Source organism: Cyanistes caeruleus, chromosome 2 (genome assembly GCF_971803275.1).
Source record: "Cyanistes caeruleus chromosome 2, bCyaCae1.hap1.1, whole genome shotgun sequence".
Classification (NCBI taxonomy): domain Eukaryota; kingdom Metazoa; phylum Chordata; class Aves; order Passeriformes; family Paridae; genus Cyanistes; species Cyanistes caeruleus.
This window is the reverse complement of record NC_141702.1, coordinates 117,370,710-117,391,601: the sequence shown is the minus strand read 5'-3', so window position 1 is coordinate 117,391,601 and position 20,892 is coordinate 117,370,710. Positions and strand designations below refer to the sequence as shown.

At 42.2% G+C, this 20,892-nt stretch overlaps 1 protein-coding gene across 19 annotated transcripts in view; it reads left to right on the top strand.

The window, feature by feature from the left end:
* Nucleotides 1-20,892, top strand: part of BMP2 (bone morphogenetic protein 2) — a 235,838-nt gene that overhangs the window by 129,495 nt on the left and 85,451 nt on the right. For 2 of the 19 annotated variants that reach the window (XM_086873772.1, XM_086873738.1), the window contains one exon: nucleotides 5,933-6,038. The exons of 15 other annotated variants lie outside the window; for them this stretch is intronic. The gene's annotated coding sequence lies outside the window, so the exon portion shown is untranslated. Of the gene's footprint in view, nucleotides 1-1,489; nucleotides 1,538-4,059; nucleotides 4,220-4,785; nucleotides 5,082-5,551; nucleotides 5,579-5,932; nucleotides 6,039-20,892 lie in introns of those variants that run through there. 2 more of the 19 variants (XM_086873723.1, XM_086873848.1) reach the window with 2 other exon arrangements.

Here is a 20,892-nt window from a genome sequence, read left to right as displayed (position 1 = left end):
GGAAATTTCTGCTCCCTCAGAGCCCAGCTACATAAACAGCTGATTTGGCATTTAACACAAGGGAAGGAACGGAAACGCCTGGCAGGGTGGTGGGAATGAGTTATTGGAGGTGATGGGGGAAGGGCCAGAACCTTGGAGTAGAAGGTGGAAGAAGCTGTGCTGGATGCTGAATCCACAGTTTTTATGGCTGCAGCCTCTTTGAAGAGATGGGAAGTGTCAGATGTGGGTGGGAAGGAATCTCAACTGCTAGTGAAATGTTATGATCAGTGTGATCACTGATCACCTAGTTAACCAACAGCTCTAAGTGAAGATGTCCTTTAGTTCCCCAGGGTCAGCACTATCCCCTGCCATTGCCCCAGACTGCATAAATGTTGGGTGGGAATTCACTGCTGTTTTTACACTCCCATATTTCCCCACCTGAGCTAATACCAATTTTTCTTAGCAGACTTGTCTCTGCTCATGGGGAAGTTGATCCTATTCTTTGTGAAAGCAGTGCCTTCTGTGGCATGGCTTCCTGAGGTTTCCTCTGTGAAGGAGGGAAAAGGCTGAGCAGAGCTGAACACAAACCTGGTGTGCACCAAAACCCACCAAAACTTCAGTAGCATTTCTGTTGACTGTATTTGGCTTTTGTTCTCACCCAAAGACCATTGAGACAGTCACTTAGATGAGGCTGTCTACTGCAACTGCAGAACAGTTATTAGCTTAATTTAAACTTATATACCTAGCCTCAAACAAAAATGTGCTCCTGGCAGATTTGCTGCCTGTTTGCTGGTCCTGCTGAGGACCCTGGGTCTGGATTCATCTCAGTTTGCATTAGACTCAGTTGATTGTTCAAGCTGGAGACCTAATTCCTCTGTAGGCCTGGGAGCCCTCAGTAATCAATGAAGAGAAAATAGTTACTTCCCAATAACAATTCAGAAATTTAGATGGGATGAGAGTAATTAAAGTCTTCAGTCATTTCTACTGAATGTAAAGGGAGTTCAGGATAGGAAAACTCCTAGTTCAAGCAAAGTGCCTGAAGTTAGATGAGATGGATATGTGTGCTAGTGACAAGTGATTTTTCATGGACCTCACTAGACTTTCATGGAGTTGCTTAACTACAGATATGTTGTTTAATAAGGAAAAGAGAAACCTGTGGGAAAACAAAGAATATCAATAATCACACATACTTACATCTGGCAATAAAGTTTTTTTGTGAAAAAAAATCAGTACAGCAGCTTGTTGCCTTTGAAAGGTAATTCTATTAAAATGTTCAACATGAAGTTTCTATTTTTAAAATACCAGTTGAAAGAAATACAGGAGATTAATAAGAAGCTAAATTGAAACCATGTTGGCTCATAGGTAACACAGACAAACGCTGAGTTAATGGGGAGGGCTGTGTGTGCACTCCAGTTTGGGCCACCGCTTGTTTGATTTTTATTTTGTCTTTCTTAGGAAGCAGAAGGGGGTAGAAATACCAGCCTGTTAAATATCTTATTTCCTTTCCTAGGCTGTTGTTCAGTTGAGTTTATTAAGCCTTCTGAAACAGCAGCTTATGGTAAGTTAAGACATCATCTGTCACCCCAATACATAGGAAGTGGCTGATATAAACTGTTCTCCAGCAGAAATGGACAACAGGTCTGCCCAGGGAAAAACCTTAAACACAAACAAGGGGATATGATGTAGCAATCATGTTGGAAATGGAGGTGTGAGTATTGAGCTATTGGCCTGGAAGGGAGAAACCATCTGACACAGGTGTACAAGAAAGCTGCAGATCTCTGTAGCTGCTGTTGGAGCAGATGCAGCTGAGAACAATTCTTGTCCAGCTAAAAAGCAGAAGAGAGGAGCTGCACCTCCAGGGAAGTGTGTACAAATACATTTTTTAGTTCCAAGGTGACCACAGTCTCATGTCAATAACCACAGCAGCCAGCCCAGAGGATTTGATGAACTCAAGTTCTTGATATTAAATAAAAAAAGGATATTGAGTGGGGAAATAGAGTGTTGGTAGGTTGGACCCTGGAGAAGGGCTTCGGTTTGGTTGGCACTGGCATTTACAGGATGTCAAAATCTGTCCCACTGACTGCAGTGGATTTAGGATGATACTTGCCAGCAGCACAACAGTCCCACATGGCTTTTATTTTCTCCCAGATTATTAATTTTGTTTTTAAGTCTAAAAGGAACTGTCTGGGTGGCAGCAACAGAAGAATGAGAACTGGAGGACCTTGTTAATAGCCCAAAGGAGAATATGCAGATAGTGGCTTGGTTTGAGAATTGTTGGCAGCAGCAGTGAATGTTACCAGCAGGCACTGCATGGAGCTGTGGATGGAATAACCTGCTGGAAATAAACGGCACACAGTGTCCAGAGAACATTTACATAAGGGAGACGTCTGTAAAGTATTAAAGGAGTAAATGTAGAAAAGAACTAAGAACTTGTTGGAACTGAATGACAAGATAAAGCCAGGAGAATTTCTGCCCCAGGGCACTCTCAGTCAGCTCCAGCAGTCTCCTTCCATGCCAATATGACCTCCAGCTATGTTTCCCAAAACCAGGTTTCTGGCTATTCCTCTGAAGATGTTTGATTTTCAGCTGAACCCTGCATGTCTCATAATAAGCTCCAGGTCTGTTTTGTGGTCACGGTTTGTGTTCTATGAATCTTATTTCTTAGATAATGGAGATTGGGATAGAGTCAGTGATGAGAACCTTGGGGAAGGCCACAGATACATGGGGAGGGATCTGCTAGTGTTTAACAAGAGAACACTAAAATCTTTCCAGTTTACTGCTCTGATTGCTCTGATTTTATATAAGAACAAGTTGCATCGATTGCAAAGCTTCAATAACTTAAGCTCTGCAAAACACCCACATGAATTACAGGAACACAAGTGCAAACTGCCCAATGGCGGCATTGCTAAATAATTTATTATTTTTTTTTAGCCAGAGATGTCCAGTATTACACAAAAATAAACAAAAACCTCAGAATTTTGAATGTTAGATGAAGAAATACCATTTTTTCCTCATTGAGCAGATACCCCATTTTCACAGACACTGACCTATTTACTCAAGCACTTTGGAGTCTCAAAGTTATTGTTTAGGTGTAACATGTTATTGATAATATTAGTCAAAAAGTAGAACTTTCTCTATTGAAACAAAATTTGAAGTTTCAAAATGAGTTTGCAGACCCCATTGGGAGATCAGGCACTCAGTGTGGTTGGAGTGAGTTGGGCACTTGCTGTGTAGGGAATATTCTGAGAAGTTTTACTTTGGAAGCGTCAAAACATTTTGATTCTGAAATTTGAAAATATGACATTTGATAGCAGTGATTTTCTATTATCATATTGTAAAGTGTAACAGTGTAAGCTCACTGGGGTGTAACAGTCTGCACACATGGTATGTATTAACATTTGTTTTCATGTAACATATGTATGAGTTGAAACAATGAAATACAGTGATATGGTGAGAATAAAACATATGAGTCAAGATTAACTTGGAAAGTTAAAACATTCAGCTGTAAAACAATTTGGTTTCACAAAAAATGGTCTTTATTATGTAAAAACTACTACATCAAACTGCTCCTAGCTTTCAACCAAGTTTCATTATTATAAGTGAAACCAGCAATGCCCAACAATTTCCATTGTGGCAGCCTCTAATGCTGTTAAACTTTTACCATGAGTGCTGAAATCATCCATGCTGGGTGCTGCTGCAGGCTGCTCCGAAATGATCGGCAGAAATGCTTTGGCAGTTTCTGAGGCTAAGCACAGGGAAGAGTATGTGATTTTGCTTACAATAAAACACTACAGCTGTTTCAGAGAAAAGCGTTTAAAAGGGTACTGGGGTGAGTTTTTTGCCTCCCAAGCATCTGCCCTGGTTTGGCCAACATGTGAACTCGTGTCATGTTCACACATTCTCTATGTAGCTCAGGAGCTCTGTCAGCTCAAGGAGGGATCAGTGGAACCAGAGACTCTCGTCTGGTTTTTCATTTCACATTTGCTGCTCAAATATATAGGCAAGGTTTGAAGGAACGGTAGCTTCAAGTGCTTTGTGTTCTTGATTGATCTAATTAGGTAACTGTGCCTTTCTACTAAGGGAAAAACCAGCTGATCTGCAGAAAAGTCGGTTTGGTACATGGAACATCTGCTGCTCTTCTTCTGCCTTCAACCTCAAGTCCACGTTTCGAGGCAGGAGCGGTGAGACGATGGTGTCCTCTGTGCCAAAACAGAGCCCGCCGTGCCAGAGATCTAATCAGGTGGTGACACCAGGGACTGGCAGGGATGCTTGTGAACATGGAAAAAGTAGTTCTCCTGGCTCTCCCAGACATGTGGCTGGCCAGAAGCGAGGTTTCAATTATAAGCGGGGCTAAAGTACATTTGTGTTAATGAGAAATCCGTCAGCCGAGGTGCAGATACTCCAAGAATACACGCAATGGGATTATGTGCGTGTTGCTAATTCATTTGACATAGCTGCTCAGTCGAGCTTGGTTAATTAAGATGGGTGATCCCTTTTGGCCGGGACGTGGCATCACTGAACCCAAATATCTGCTAGAAGTGTAAGATGTTGTGGTTCCTGGGCTGCCGGGTGTCAGGAGTCACCTCAGAGCACTCCGCCGGGGTCTGTGAGGGAAAGGTGGGTGGCAAGGTGCAGGTTGTCACTGCTAACATGGAACACGGGGTTAACATGGGGTGCCTTAGCCCTGCTGCGTGAAAACCTTCACAACACATTCTGGGGAGATTTCTCAGTGTTTTGGAACAGCAGCGCTGCTATTCCCTGCCCGGCTCTGGGTGCCTGGGCATCGGTCTCCTTGTGAGAAGAGGAGGGGGGCTCCTCCCTGAGGCTGTGAGGAGAGGAGGGGGCTGCCGGGGCTGTGAGGGGAGGAAGGGGCTGCTCGGGTTGTGAGGAGAGTAAGGGCTCTCCGAGGCTGTGAGGGGAGATGGGGCTGCCCAGGTTGTGAAGAGAGGAGTGGGTTCCTCCCTGGGGCCGTGAGGAGAGGAAGGGGATCCTCCCTGAGGCTGTGAGGAGAGGAAGGGGCTTCTCGAGTTGTGAGGAGAGAAGGGGCTCTCCGAGGCTGTGAGGAGAGGAGTGGGATCCTCCCTGAGGCTGTGAGGAGCGAGGTGGGTCTCCGAGGCTGTGAGGGGAGATGGGGCTGCCCAGGTTGTGAAGAGAGGAGTGGGTTCCTCCCTGAGGCTGTGAGGAGAGGAGGGGGATCCTTCCTGAGGCTGTGAGGAGAGGAGGGGGATCCTCCCTGAGGAGCGAGGTGGGTCTCCGAGGCTGAGGGGAGGAGGGGGCTGCCCGGGCTGTGACGGGAGGAAGGCACGGCCCGGGCTGTGAGGGCGAAGGGGCTCCCTGAGGCTGTGAGAAAAGGAGGGAGCCCTCTTAAGAGTGTGAGGAGAGTCTGGGGGCTCCTCCCTGAGGCTGTGAGAGAGAAGGGGGCTCTCCGAAGCTCTGAGGGGAGGCAGGGGCTGTTCCCGCCGGCCACAGCCGGCTCCAGCAGCCCCACCCCAGAGCGCACCTGAGTGAAGAATATGCACTGAACTAAAAATACCTGAGGGATTTTTCATGAATTCATGCATTTTTTTTGCAGAATATTGAACTCCTCTCTTTCAAAAAGGTAATGATATTTTGTTTGGCTTATTTCTATTAATAATTTTTACTTAAACAGGCATCAATAGCCAGACACTCGCTATGAGTTCTTTTGCCTGAAACCTAATTTCTTCCACCCAGAGTGTCTTGTGGGAATTTCAGTGCCATCCTAGCATGAGCTCCTGTCTATAATTCAGCTTCCTGAAGGAAGGACAAGCTCAGCTCTCATTTGTTTGCACACATCAGGGCTAACTTTCTCCTTTGGGCTCCCACATTGTCCCAAGGGACCTGCCACTCCTGGCCAGGCCCTCCATGTGGCGTGGAATGTAACCTGGTGTCCAGGGCAGGCTGCTAATTACAGCTTTAATTTTATTGTGCTTAGGAGGAGACAGATATCCAACCTTCCCTTACTTGTAAGTATGGATCTGAAGAAAGGCAGATAAGGTGTGCTGACAGATAGGACAGCCCGATGGCAAATTGCCCATCAGGTGAGTAAAACCTGCGACTGATGAGCCCCATGAAAGGGTGACTGTTACTAGAACAATACATGTGGATAGATAAAGCTGGATATCTACACATATATTACACACACACATATATGCATTTGTTTCTATGTGGTGTTAACAGCATCAGTTCCAAAAGGGTTTAGAAAAGAAGAAAATGCGTGTTTTATATTATTCCTGTGTATACACTTTCTTACCTAATACATTCTTCATTTCCTCTGGGGCCTTCTTAAATGAGTTGCTAATGTATAAGCAGTGCAACTTATAAGAAACCAATAGGAATCTAAATAGTGTCTTGCAATGCCTAATTTTGGTGATAAGCTAAAAACCCCTGCACTTTGTGGCTCAGAAATGACCTGTTATTTTACAAGAAATGAGCTATTATTTTACAATAAGAAAATAAAAGTGGGGGTCTGCTCTTAGCTGTAAATACTGCAAGAATTATTTTAAGTTTGATAATGGTAAGCTGTGGTTTTGTTAGTTGTGGATTGTTGCAGCTCCATAGCTTTGAAAAGGGGAACAGCTGATTTATATCAGTTGAAAATCTCTCTTGGAGTTCTTGATGTTTTATTCAGAATTCTTGGATCACAATACACTAGAAATCACTGTGGTAGATTTACCATAAATATTCAGGCTCTGTGATGCATTATTCCTTGAATAATCCCATTAATTTCAGTGGTTTAAAAGTACTCAAGAGGACAGATTCCCCTGGAAAGAGGAAATGCTGATCAACCTTGGGCTATGGTTGTGGGGACCATCAGCACAGCCTGCTTTCCAGTGTGGGGCTGAACTGAGTGCTGTAGCACCAGCTCTGCTCCTTGTTCTGTGTGCTGTTGTTTGCCAGATGTGTTGGGTTCAATATAGCACCTCTTGGGATGGGCAGGACTTTCCACTGACTTCATCAGGCATTGGGTGTTCAGGGATCTTGAATGAGATCAAATGGCAGCTATTAATGTAGCCTGGCGTTCTTTCAGCTTTAGTTATTGCCTGTGGTGCTTATACAACCTGTTTGGTACCTAATTTTCTTTCATTTCAGAAAGCAGAGAATGACTCAGCCATGCAATGCCACTCAGTATTGTTTGTATATTGTCACTTATCTTTGTATTCAAAGGAGCTAAATCAACAGCCATCCAGTTACTGACCCTTTCTATATGAGTTTGTGTGTCCAAAGGCTGCCTGTTACCTTTATATGACTGGCCAAAATGATTATGAAAGTTCAAATCCTTGTTCATACCCTCTTAAAATGCTTATTTTTCAAAATTGGGACAGATGTTTGGTGCTGTTGGAAGAAAAACATGAAAAACCTGGAACAACCTGTAAGGTCAAGTTTTGGTACTGATGACGTTTCAGAAATGGAGCTGGTCGAAATATTTTCGATTTTAAGATGTTGTTGGTCTCTTTAAATATAAATTTTGGGCAAAGGAAAAAAGTAATAAAGAAAATAACTGCAAAAAATATTTCCATTAAGCAGTTTACACATTTCTGCACTTGTAAGATTTGAAGAGAGGAGGCACAGTTGATCTGGAGCAAGTGTCACAGACACATGAGTTTGTTATTGTGGATGCTGAGTGTGTTTCTGCACTGGTGACTGAAGAAGGCAAGACATCCATCATTTGAAGCCTGGTAGCTCTCATCACACCAGGACTTTGCTCCCATTTCTCTCCATTTCTGCCAGCAGTTTGTCCTGCTTGCTGATTTTTTTCCCTCAGGTTATTTGAGGGAAACAGGTGTTTCCCAGGAAGCCTCAGTGCTCACCACTCTAATCGCTGTCTCTGGGAAATGGATCCTTTGTGCTGTCTGGAGGATTAATAGAGGGTTGGGTGCTTAAAAAAATAAACAGTGAGTGCAAGCAGTGGGAAGGAGTAAAGCTGCATGTGGCTTATGAGCGAGGTGATGTCATTTATTTAGCAGAGGTGATACAGTAGTCAGAGATGCCATGAGGGGAAGGCTCCTTTGAAGGAAACAGAGGAGTTGTGAGGCAAACCACAGAGGAGCTGTTAGTGGCCAATGGAAAAAGGTTGTTGGGTTTGAAGCCTCGGAGCTCAGGTGCAGTGCAAGAGAATAGGGGCTCATTGTTAAGGCAAGGATCAGCACTCCCTTTTGTTCTGTCCCCTGACCCCTCCTCCTCTGGCACTACAATAATAATACCTTGTCACTCTTAAGACATGCTGGCACAGACTGTGTTCACTGATGGATGTTCACTCAATGGATGTACTAAAATGGTTTGTTTCTGTTGATGTATGTCTTGGTAGGCTCCTCTAATGGGAGTGTAAATAAATGAACCCGTCAGCAGGGATTTCTTTCACTGCAGTCCAGTTTAACTTCTGAGTGTCTCGCTGCTGGGAGTCACTCCAAATGCTTTACTGCCTTCCATTGCTTCTGCCTTTTTCTGGAGTTTCATGTATTCCATTTACTGTCCATGTGCACGGGCAACTTGCTATATGTGGATGCAATTAATTTTTTATAATGAGTATTTAGTAAAACAAGGCTGATAAATTAGGATGAGCAGTCAAGAAAGGTAAGGGCCTTTTGTTCACTGAGATAGTTAAAAAGATTTCCCATTATTTCACCTAGGAGTGATGACAAGCTCTTGAGCTTAATTTCTTTAAAGTTGTGTGCAAGATCTGGTTTGTATGAGGCTGTGGATCATAGAATTGGAACTTTGCTCCTGTGCTCAGTTCTCACAAGAATATAAATACTACACTGGTACTTTTCTTCAAGACAATGAAACTCAAAGACATATTCAAAAAACACCCAGAATGAATGTATTATAGTGATAAACAAAAAAAAATAGCTTTTGCAGAGAAGGTAGGCCCTAATTTATTACTTTCTCTGGAGATTTTTTAACTGTGTGTGGGAATGAGAGTTTTGAAAGGAAGTCAGCATAATTTTCACAGCTCTGTCCTAGAGTTTGAAGTGCTCATACTTGGCCCAGTTCACCTAGCCTGGAAGTGCCTTTATCCATTATCCTGCATTTATAGAACCTTTTAATGATCACTGACCAAACCCCATTTTTTCAAGTCTTCACTTCAAAAGGCTTCTCCAGAGAAACTTGTACACCGGCAGCAAGGAGCTTCTGGTGAAGATGGAAATGGAAGGTAACAGGCCTAGTGCTGACAGGGAAATTTCAATTCTTACTTGGAAAAATTACAAAACTGGTTGCAGTTCCCCCCCATTTCCATTATCAGACGAATCAGGCATGGAATAGGATATGCTTGCACAGAGAATGTCACACAGCTACAGAAATGCTCACCAAGTGCAGAGATCTGATATGATCCATGTAACCTAACAAGTTGTGTGTTGGGACAGCATTCTGTCATACCATACATCTGCAGCAAAGACAATTAAAGCAGCCTTCTCCCACTTCAGTCTCTGGCATGTAGGAGATGCAAATGCCAGATTTTGTCAGGACACCCAACTATTGACAGAGATCAGCCCTTCTGAAATGCTTTTGCTAATTTTTATGTAGTCTATCTGCAGTTTTCAATGCAAATGTACTCACTGAGGGAGAAAATCCTCTTTTTCAAATATGCAATTTATTTTTCAGCCTATGTGTTTGCTGACCCTGCTAGTAAAGTGCTATTTAAAAGCTGCATTCTAGAATGGGGAACATTGTCCCTCCACCCCTTCTCTTACGTGTTTATTGTAGTGAAAATGTAAGGACTTTATTGGAAGGTTGGCCATGAGGACACTAGAAGAGAGCATCCAGTATCTCCATACCATTCCTTCCTTATTTATGGTTGTAGCATAGTACATGCAGCACCAGATGTGAGTAAGAAGAAGGAGGGGTGCAAAGGAGAACTTCAAATGACTGTGATGAATAGTTGAAAGTGAACAGAGGGGCTTTTAAGGCTCCTTTAAAGAAAGCCTAATGCTCTGCTTCCCTAAGCAGCAGGCTACTGATGATGGAAAAGTCACAGACATACCTGCAGAGATTTGGGAAGCTCTTGTTTCAGTAGGTTTTTATGGCAGCTAAAAAAATAGAATTCCTGTGCTCCTGCCAACTAGGTTGGTGTGTCCAGCTCACTTTTCTCCTTTCCATTTTGCTCTGTAAGGACAATGTGCAATGACTTGGACAGTGCTGAACTCCCAACCATGTCTATCCTTATTCAGCCACCCCTCTCAAGACCAGGTCCTACTTTTCCATACCTGAGCAGCATCATCTCGAGGACTGATGTTTCCTGGCTGCATTTCTGGTTCTGATTGCTAGGCCCTGAAAGCCCTGAATCTTCTTTGCCTTATTAAAACAAGTGGTGACATTTTCTCAGACATACACAGCCTGCACTTCCCTAATGGCACCCTGGAAATCCAACATTAGTATAAATCAGGAAGGAAGAGCCTTCCTGCATCGTCTGTTTTATAACAAGCTTTCTAAAATATCCTGAATTCAGGCTAAAAATTACTTGCTTTTCCAACTAGCAAACTCCTTGATTAATTTTTTGTTTCCTTTTTTTGGTAACATGATTTGGAAAATACAGCAAAAAATGTCACAGATGCAAAGGGTTTTATTAAAGGAATTCTTGAAGCTTTTACGTGAGTCTGTTGTTTGAGCACAGCTAAAATTGTTTTGTGTGGAATCCAACAGCCTTTGTGCACTCGGGGCTCTGTGGGATCGTGTCTCTGAGGGGGATGCCAGCGTTCACTGAGCTACTGCTTCATGCTGTCCCCAGTGGGCTTTTCCCCTTGTGCCACTTCCTCTGCCCCCATGGTGGTGGGTGTGCTTCAGGACGAGCCCCGAGCGTGGCTGAACGCTGGGGCTGAGGGGGATCAGAGGGGGTGTTCCAGAGAGCGGGCAGCGATGGATGTAGAACACGCCGGGTACAACCCCCCGAGCAGCAGCACTGCCTTAACTGAGCATTTCCTTTGTGCTGATTGCACTGGTGGAGCTTCAGCTCCTAAGTTAACACCGTTCTTGTGAGGGTGAATTCATTGCCAGAGCAGGCCACACCTCTTCGCACAGGCCTTTAGGAAAGCGGAAAGCAAATAAGCGCCGTGGTGCCGAAATCAGAGCGATGGCTGATGGAGCCCCGATGGGGAGAACAGCCAAGCAGCCTGAATGGAATGTCAGTAAGCATGGGAGTTAAAAATACACTTCTCAGACCTTGAGGACACTCCGGGGACTAAGAAGCTATATTGATACTAGACTTCAAAAGTTCCAAATAAACAGCAGGATTTTCTCAATGCACAGAAGTGCATACTTGTGATGTCAGAGCAATGTTATTTCTGCACTGCGAATCTCAAGGCACATGCCTTAAAACCAAGTCCAGATAAGTTGTAACTTATTTAATTTACATACATAATTGCTCTTATTTTATTTTTGTGTATCTTAGAAACTTAGTTTTAGATTTATACTGTGAATCCTAAATTTACATCTTTCTGAAGAGATCATTACTCTCTTTAGGGTAGAGAGCACATCTTGTGTGAGAGCAAGTGATCTTTCAGAGGATTAACATTCATTCTATGCTAGATGACCTTGGACAATTAAAGTAGGAATGATTACATTGATTTACTTTGGGAGATACTTATACACAGATAAGAATGAGCCTTTAAAGCCAGACATTTCCTGAATGCTCCTTGTTCTAAGTGTTTGTAAGACCAACCCTTGTCCCAGTAGGGGTGGCTTCCCAGTTCTCAAACACTGGGCAGGCTTTTTCTTTTTACTATAGAAAAATGAGAACTGTAGATGCCATTGCCCGGATGGAAATTGCTGAAAATAGCTGCAATTCTCGTATTTTCATCTGTGTTACACCCAGGAGTTGCTTTTGTGGATGTATTTTAACTCACTTAGGTTTGTCTAGGACGACTTGGAAAGACTGTAGTGTACAGAAAATATTTTATGTTCATGTCCTTTTGGTCTAATAGCAAAGCTCAGATAGAACCAAAGGCATGACAAATACCATAAAAGAAAATTAAGTGTACATGTTTTTTAATAGTAGACAGAGCCTGTGGAATAATTTTCTGTGACAGAGAATCTTTAAAATAAGGATTGCAGGCTGAATTAATCAATGGCTCTAGCCTATGTGTAGATCAGAGTGGTGAATTGCACATTTACTCTCAGAGGTAAAAACCACAAGTACTGATCTAGAGGAAACTGAAGAGCTTGTTCTTAGGATGAAGTGTATTTATGATAAATGCCAATGTCCTGACAGGGAGCCAAATCACGTGTTTTTATGAGTTTGTGAGAGTGGCAGTGGGCTGCTGCTGGAACGGCACAACCACAATTGTGGCAGCAGAGCTTAGGCATAGTTGATTTGAGTTAAAATAGCAATCTGCATGGCTTCATGCAAAGGGTCAGCTCTGAGAAAATGACCCTCCTGTTCTAGAAATGCAGGGAGCAGCATTCTCCTTGTGTGATTGTTTCAGTGTAAAAGGGAACAGCCACATCTAAGGGAGAAGGAGGAGAATTCCATCTCAGTCCATTATATTAGAGGACACCTCAGTCCTCAGAGCATGAAGAAAAATGCTCTCTATCACTGCATTTAATACAACCGAACTCTTTGCATGAGGATGAAGCTCAGAAATATTGCTCAGTTTTTCCATATGCATCCCACCCTGCAAACTCCCTTAGTTAATCTCATCTCTGTGCTCAGTAGGATGTGAGGGCTCTGCAGTGCTCTGGAGCACTAAGGGGAGCTGCTTTTAGAGCTGGATTTTAGAGCTGGATTTGAGCTCTATTATTGAGAACTCCTCGGAGGGCTGGGCACTACAAAGTGGGACACTTGAAAGCCAGGTGCTGGGGAGAGGGAAAGTGCTGCATGAGCAAGAAGTGAGATTATAAATTAGAGTTCAGCTCAGCACGTTTGGAGTCACATAAATAGCTTAGGGGTTTGTAAAAGAACACCCTCAAGGATTCAGAATTACGGCCAAAGAGGAGGGAAAACATAATGCTTTAGTACCGTGTGATTTATGCACCAAATAAGTTTGAATTAGTCACTAATGTGAAGTAGGTTTGGAAAGATTAATAACTCTTACCCAGCACTTATTGTATGATGATCAGCCATAAATCTTCTTCGAGTGAAATGGGAAGTAGCCAAATCCTTTCTCTCTGGAGATGGGCAGTGCTCGTGCCGTTGTTCAAGGGCTACCCACTTTGAATTCTGCGGGTTTTTTTGGGGTGAGGCTATGGATTGCTCATGGCAACTTGGGCATTTCCAGTTGGCTCAGAAGATACACGCTACAGATGGGCCTGGAAAGGGATGGGGTAACTGTGTGGAACTGTATGAGCCGTTTTCCTGGCTCATCCCATTAGCAGTTTACAATTCACTCATTGGAATGGGCACTTTTGCCCAGAGAGGGCATAGAAAAGGTGTGAAAACGCTGTAGGTTGCAAACTCAACATTGTCGCTGTTCATAGTCTGACTATTTTGGTCCTGAATGACTTTTAAGATCTTTTTCCTACTTGTTGTGGTTCTTTGAAGTGGAAAACTTTCCATTAAGGCTAAAATCCTGCTCTAGTTGATGCTTTGCCCATTTGTATTTGTGCCAAAACCAGTATGACTTTTGATTTCTTCTGAGCATCTGTCAGCTGGTGACCCACCACACCTTCTCTTGTGTGGCCTATATGAACCAGTGCCGACCGAAGCTTCAAAGAGTGACTTCCCTCCCTGTAAGCCTCTACCTCACACTTATTTCCAATAAACTGCCATCCTCTCAATTTTCCACAAGCAACATATAATTGAGCAGTAACCTCAGTGTATGAAAATCTGTGTGGCAGATGAAGAAAACATCATTAGACCAGAGGCAGCTGGAGTGCAGTCATGGAGTGTAAAGAGCTCAGCTCCTGTAGAATCTCTTTCATGGGTATTTAGAGTTTAGGGCAAAAAAACCTGTTTGATGGAGGTGAAATTCTTATCAACCCAGGAAAGAGGGAGAGCTGTTTGAGGAAACAAATGCTGAGGTGGGCTGCTAGATCAGCCAAGTGTGAACCCCAAATAATTCCAACTAAACAACCAAATTTTCTTAGGTTGTTGAGGGTGATGTGCCCCACAAGATCCAGAGTCCATAAGACACAGGGAATCCTCTGCATGGCAGAACAGGCTGCTGCTGTGTCAGAAAAAGCTATCTTTTGTTTCATGCAGCCTTTATTATTTTAAATGAGTGTTTAACATTGTTTTGTTACCTGAATTTACTCAGCTGATATTTAAAGCAGCTTTTTGCTGCAAACTTGATGGACAAGATGTAATTGTTCTGCATAAAACATTCTGGTGGGCTGAAGCACAAGACTGTAAGGGACCTACACTTAGTACTTGCTGTACTTGTCCATCCTTAGAAATGTCTAAGACTTCCCTCCCCTGAGAGTGCAGCAAAGAGGTTGTTGTGGTTGCTGGGAAGCCAGGAGTGGGGATTAAAAGTGGTACTTGCTCTTTTAAGCTTAGCTGAGCAGGCCTAAAGAGCCAAAGTAGTTCCTAAACCAAGAGTCATGTGTATGCCACTACAGCCGTTGCTCAGAGGAGTTGTGGCTCTTTTCCCTTTTCCAATGTGGGAATAATGCCTGCTTGCTTCCAAGAGGACCTTGGAACAAGCTGGAATATCCACATGAAAAATCAAGCGAGAATCCTCTTAGTTTAGTTTTACCTTTTCCAAGCTGACATTGAGGTACTTACAAAGCTCTTCAGTGAATCTTTTCAAGAGTAGGCTCCTGGCAATACTTTTGGGAATAACGATCATGGAGCCAGAACCATAAAAGGCATTAAAATACTCTTCCTAAGCACACTTCCCCTGTGCACATCTGTGGAATGTGATTTTGAAATGCCTCAAATTCACACTCACACAGAATCTGTCACCGTTCCCTGTGACCTTGATCAGGAGCATTTCTCTTAATGCCTGTTATGCTTCCAGATAAGCAGAGCACCTCCCATTGACCCAGGCAGGTCATTATCCTCTTCCCCTTTATCAGGAATCCTTCAGCCAATTAATCACACACTGCTCTGCAATCTTGAGGCTCAATTATGCCTGGACAAGTGTTGCTCAGCTGTTCCTCCTGCTACAGATGTGACATATCCTGAGATTAGCTCCGATTCACAGAAGTCACTGATTCCCTATCAGGCGCTAAGAAAAGCAGGGCCGTCTGGGAGGGAAGTGACACCATCTTGGAAGCATTTTATCACAGAGTAAGTGGAGATGTCTAAAAACTCCTGCTTGCCACCACCACATCACTGCAAGTCCTTCTCACTGGCTGTTGCCTCTCAGCCTGAGACAATTTACCAGTATTTTCTAGATGGAGATGTCAGCAGACTAATAAACTGTTAGTAGGGCACTGATGACAGACAGTAGCTAGTTCTCCTTTGGGACAGTAGATAGCTTAACTTGGAATCCCTGTGAGAAACCTATTTTCTCCTCTTTTGTGCAAACCTGTTTTATGCATATCAAATAGCTTATGCTTTTATTTTTATTTTCCTGTTGTTACCATTTGCTTGGGATACTCCATAATGGGCATGAGTGAGTGAAATAGTTTGGTGGTATTTTTGATTAGTGTAAAAATTATGCCATAGGTTTTTTTTTTAGTTTTTGGTTTGTTGGTTTGGGTTTATTGTTTTGTGGCTTGACACAATTAATTGTTTTAGAGGGCTGGGTCAGAGTATATCACATGTACATTATGTCCCCAGAAGTACTATAGGACACCCACTGAAACCATGAGCAAGATGTGCCTAATCTTGGCAGTGTGATTCTGTGTTTGTGAGGTTGTTTTTTGTAACCATTTTCAGCTACACAGAAGCTCAGGCAAACATTTAGTACAGATGCTTGCAATTCTATAAAATTGTCTTGTCCTCTTAAAAAATGGCTTTCCAATTTCTATAAGCAGACCTTTTAAAAAAAAAAAATCTGAGTTTTGAATATTTAATTGTGGTTTCTCCTGTTTTTATTTTTCAAAAGCTCATTTTTGAAGATAAGCAGATGCTGAATATGTAATAATTTGTTGATGTTGAATATTGTAGTTGTTTACTACGGAAAATCATAAACTCTGCAGAATAACTACCCTTTATCACTTTCAGGCTTCAAATAAATTCTCTTAGAAACCCCTGTGGAATGAAGGCATTTGCATTTCCTCTGTGGACGGTGCCACAGAGAGTCAGTGAGCAGATAGGATCTGTACCCTGCCCCTGCCTGGGGGCTCTTTGCACACTGGTGTGAATGCAGGACATGCAGGCAACTTAAATAGGATTTGGGGCTGTGGAAGAACAACTGGATTTAGCTGAGGCTGAGGCAGCTGTGAGCACACAGCAGGATTGTGTGTGAGCTCCCAGGGCTGAGCTGGAAAACTTCTGTCTTAAAACACCCGGATATTCTGCCCCTGGTTTTCTGCAGACCGAGCCAGTGCTGTGACTTCTCACACTGGTATCTTAATTTGCAGTCCAGACCAAGCCTGAGTGTGGGTCAGATATTGCACCAATATCGCACCAGATATTGCAGCCTTTCTGTAACAAGGTCACCAGTCAAGGGAAAAGTGACTTGGACTTGTGTTGTCCAAGGTTGGCACAGCTAAAATCCATTTTGATTTGCCTTTATGAGTCAGATTCTCACATACAGGTTCTCACTGGCTGGTCGGTTCAGCTTGTGGATGAGTCCAACTGTGCCAAGACACTGGAAAAGGATTTTTACTTCCAAGAGTGTCTTCCAATCTAAGTGTGGGGCTGCAGGAGTCTGATGTGGTAGATTTGTTGCTGAAAAAGTTATTTACATCTTCTTTTCAACAAGATACAGAAAATGGAGACTGTGTAAATGTGTATGTAGAAATGATATTTCACTTGAAACTTGTTGCATTTTATTTTAATTCTCACAATTATGAGGTAATGCTTGGGCTTGGCTGATTCAACAGCAAATACTGCAGATGTGTCTATTTTTTATGACACAGCGATTTGATTTATAACACTTCTATTATTTTGGCTGTCCACAGAGTAGAGGATATAAACTGCCTCTGTTTCTACAGCTCAGAGCCCCACAACGATCTCCCTCCCACATTTTGAAATTAATTAAAGGGAACCTTAAACTCAAACACATCTCAAAAAAACCCAAATAAGAGGTGGTCTCATTTTTAAGATGAAAAAGAGGATTAGAACTGGAGGAAACTGAAGTTATTTTGGTGTTTTATAAATAATCTTCCAATTTCCTATCACTTGCCTCTTCATCTCTTGTGGGGTTACTGCTGGGTTCTGCTACTCTTTTTTCCCATATTTTCTGCTCTCTGAGTTGATCAGCCACAGGAGTGGAAAAGAAGCTGGAAAGATGAAAGGAGCTACAGACCCCTAAAGAAGGCATAGGAAGTTTCTAGGGATGCAGGTAGAAGCAGGGCATGCAATTCAGATGGGGGGAGCTAATTTACTGTCTAGTCCCCAAAGGAACCAGGCAGAGCTAAGAACAGAGCAGGTAGGACATCTGGCTTCTGATGAGGAAAGTAAAAGGCACAATTTTTGTATCAAATCCCAAGCTTTTCAACCTCTTTGGCTAGGAATTAAAATATTTAGCATGTAATCTGAATGGGGGTTTTGTAGTGTTGTTTCTCCAGTGTTTCATCTCCAGTGCTGTATCTGTTGCTCTGCTTGGGGTCTTGGCAAAATGAAGAAATGCTGAATAAAGTTTATTTCCTCTGTGGCCAGATTTTATCAGTGTGAAAGCATGTCCTTTCATTTTATTACCATATGTTCTAAAAGGATCCCTTCCTGCTTGGAAAAAGTAATGTTTTTCTTGTTTTCAATGCATTTCACTAGTTTTAAAATACAACTTTAAAATACAACTTTATGTATGGTCTTGGCTGTAAAAACACCAACACCATCTACCTTTCACAGGTGGGGATGTGGAGGTGCAGAAGTATCAAGAAAATTCCAGGACCATCCTGTAGATCAGGATGCAAACCCTAGATTTCTCTGCATAACCCAAGAAGCATCACCTTTTTTTGGGGACACTTCAAATTTCGTTGACTTGGCCAAGGAAAATATTTGTGTTCAAACTCTTCTTATCTAACAGGTGTGACAGGATGTGATTTAGTCTTTACTGAGGTAGGAAAAGAAAGACAAACCATGTGGTATCTGGTAAGTAAACTGCAAGAAGGTGAAAATATTTCATTCAAACATAAAAGTAAAACTGAGAGCCTGACATTAGAATGAGTTATGGTGGCAAAACACTGTTGTGAGGTGAGATGAGATGGGGCCCTAAACTCAGAGTCCCTACTAAAGTGTCTGTCAGTTTAAGGAAAATTGAATCCTGTAAGTACCTGTACTGTTTTCTTCTTTGAAAACTTCTCATTCCTATGTCCTGCTTCTCTTTCCCTTTTCTCCCTGGAAAAATGATGGGTTCTGTTGGTGGTGACTGTACTTTGTCTTTCCCAAGTTGCACAGTTCTTGGTGGATGTGGTGCAGATTTCACAAGATTTAGATTGAGCAGATGCCAGCATGTGTGTAAGCACTGCTGTATGCTTTTCTCCTCCTCTCATTTATTACCCTGCAGCATCTGAATACAGAGGAAATTAGAGATTCAGATTTGTACTTCTCAAAGAAAAAAAAAAAAAAAGGGAAAAATAGTGAAAGAAAAAAGAAAAAGAAAGGGTGAAGGATCCCACCAAAACTGCTTTGTGATTCACTGTGGGGTCGTGACCCCATCCCGCTGAGACTTCTGTTCCAAAGTAGTAACTTGGTAGCTGGAGTTTTTTTAAGTGGTTGTTGATTGGCTTAGCTGTAAGAAAATCGCATTTCCCTGAAACTCTTAGGGATACTTTAAATGGGTGGATTATCCAGCTGCCTGATTAGAAGTTTGGGTTATGTAAACATGGAGTGTTTAGATTTAGGCTTTTCAGTTGAAGTCCAGGCAGCTGTTTGCACTTAACTCCATCAAGAAGCCCAGTTAATCAAAGAGCAGGAAGGATTTTTTACCTTTTTAAACCGGTGTCATTATTTCTGCTGTCCAAACCCTTTGGAGTTAGGCTTGTTGCAATGTAGAACAAGGTCTTTTGGATGTTCTGCTGAGGAAACAGGAAAGAATGGATGGGGTGTGGGTTAGTGAGATGTTGTGCCTTGTGGATTTTTCCCTTTTGCTGTGACATAATCATTTTTCCATTAGTTGAAGTCAAACTTGACTTTTTGAGTCTTGGAGAGCTGCTCAGAACAGAAGGTGGAGGCAGATCCACCTCAAGGCTCTGGCTCTGTCCTACACATGTAGCAAGTCCAGCCATGAGGATCAATGGAACCTGTTTACACTGGATTTATTTTAGGGCATTCTTGACAGTGTGAATAGATAGCAGAGTAACCAACTGGCTTAACACTTCAGGATCCAAGCAATGAAAGAGTCTTTGTGTAGCAAAGAAACAGAGCCTTTCTTCTCCAGGGATAGAAACAAAAAAGAAAATAAGGAAAAACAATTCTAAAACGTTTGGTTTATTTTTCTGTATTCTGTTTTATCCACTACCATGTTGGAAATTTAAAATTTCAGGAGAAGGAAACCCCTTGAAGCTCTCTCTAAAACAGCTTTTCTCAGTAGTTCTCTCTTTACATTCGTCTTCCAGGTTTTGCAATTATAAGTTTATTAATTGCTGATTTCTATTTCTGACATTTTTCTTCATTTTCTGAATCCAGAGGTACAAACAGGGAGCACTTTAATTTGCATCTACAGCTTGCGTACTTGTGATTAGCTGAAATGAATTGCTGATTACTTGATGTAAGTAAGATTTGCTGCCTTTTCTGTATGCTCACAGTTGTACTGTGTGCTACCAAAACCTAAATATATAATATAGTGCAAATTTTTAAAGTACTAAACTAAGTTTAGCAGTGAAAAGCAAAGCATATTAAAATAGTTTATTTTTTTCTAAAATTATTTTCTCCAAATCTCTGAAATTTCCAGCTGTTATATAGTTCTGACCATTGACAGTATCACCAGGGAGCTCTGGTGATGCTGTTAACACACAAGTGATGCTCCTGAAACCATCAAGGGCCCAGCTGTGATCTTTTATTTTAACACCCAGAGAACTGTGGTTTCATAGGGCAGGAATTTCCCTGTCAGTTTACTGGATAATAAATCCAAGACCCATAATTCCAGCCTAAATTACTAATCAGTGTCATATTGTAATTACAGAAAATATAATCAAGAATGTTGTTGCTAAATATTGATTTGCTTTTAATCTATAAAACAAACCTTAATTTATATTTTATAATGTACATGGCATTCCCTGCAATTATATCTAATGTTTATGATGTTAACAAAAAAAATGTGTGTCAAATAATCCTGAAGAAACCCTAATTTCTGTCACTGTGTGGTGCCTGGGGACACATCTACTCATTCCATAAGAACTGGAATGAAACCCCCACAAACAATAAGTGTATGGAAATACAATAGGCAGCAAAGGACTCTGGTGAAAAATTGTTTTGTCTGTGCTGACATTTCTTTGTGTCATACAATGCTGAGCTATTGATCAATATTTGCAGACAATTTAAAGTGATCAGATGGTGCTGGCAGGAAGACCAGATGCTTGAATGATCCTTTATGTTTTCCTTCCATTTGTTCACATTACTCTGAAGGTTCGTTTTCCTCTTCTGATCTAAGGTGGCAGTTGGATATCAGACTGTGGGCATATTGACTGAAATAAGAGTGAGTTCTGGTTGTTATTGTTCATTTTGATTATTTACCAATAGATAAAGCTCTATTTTCCAATAGAGACCCAGGTATCTGGCTGGAATATAATATTGTCACAACCTTTCATGCTTTGACATGTATTTAAGCCTGAGTTTTTCTGATTGTCACTCCTGCTTGGCAAGCCTTGCCTATGGAAAGGAGCAGGCAGTGTTTCAGATCCCTGCTCTCAGGTGATTCTGGGCCATTCACCATTATCAGATGTGCAGGTGTTCCTTCTGTCAAG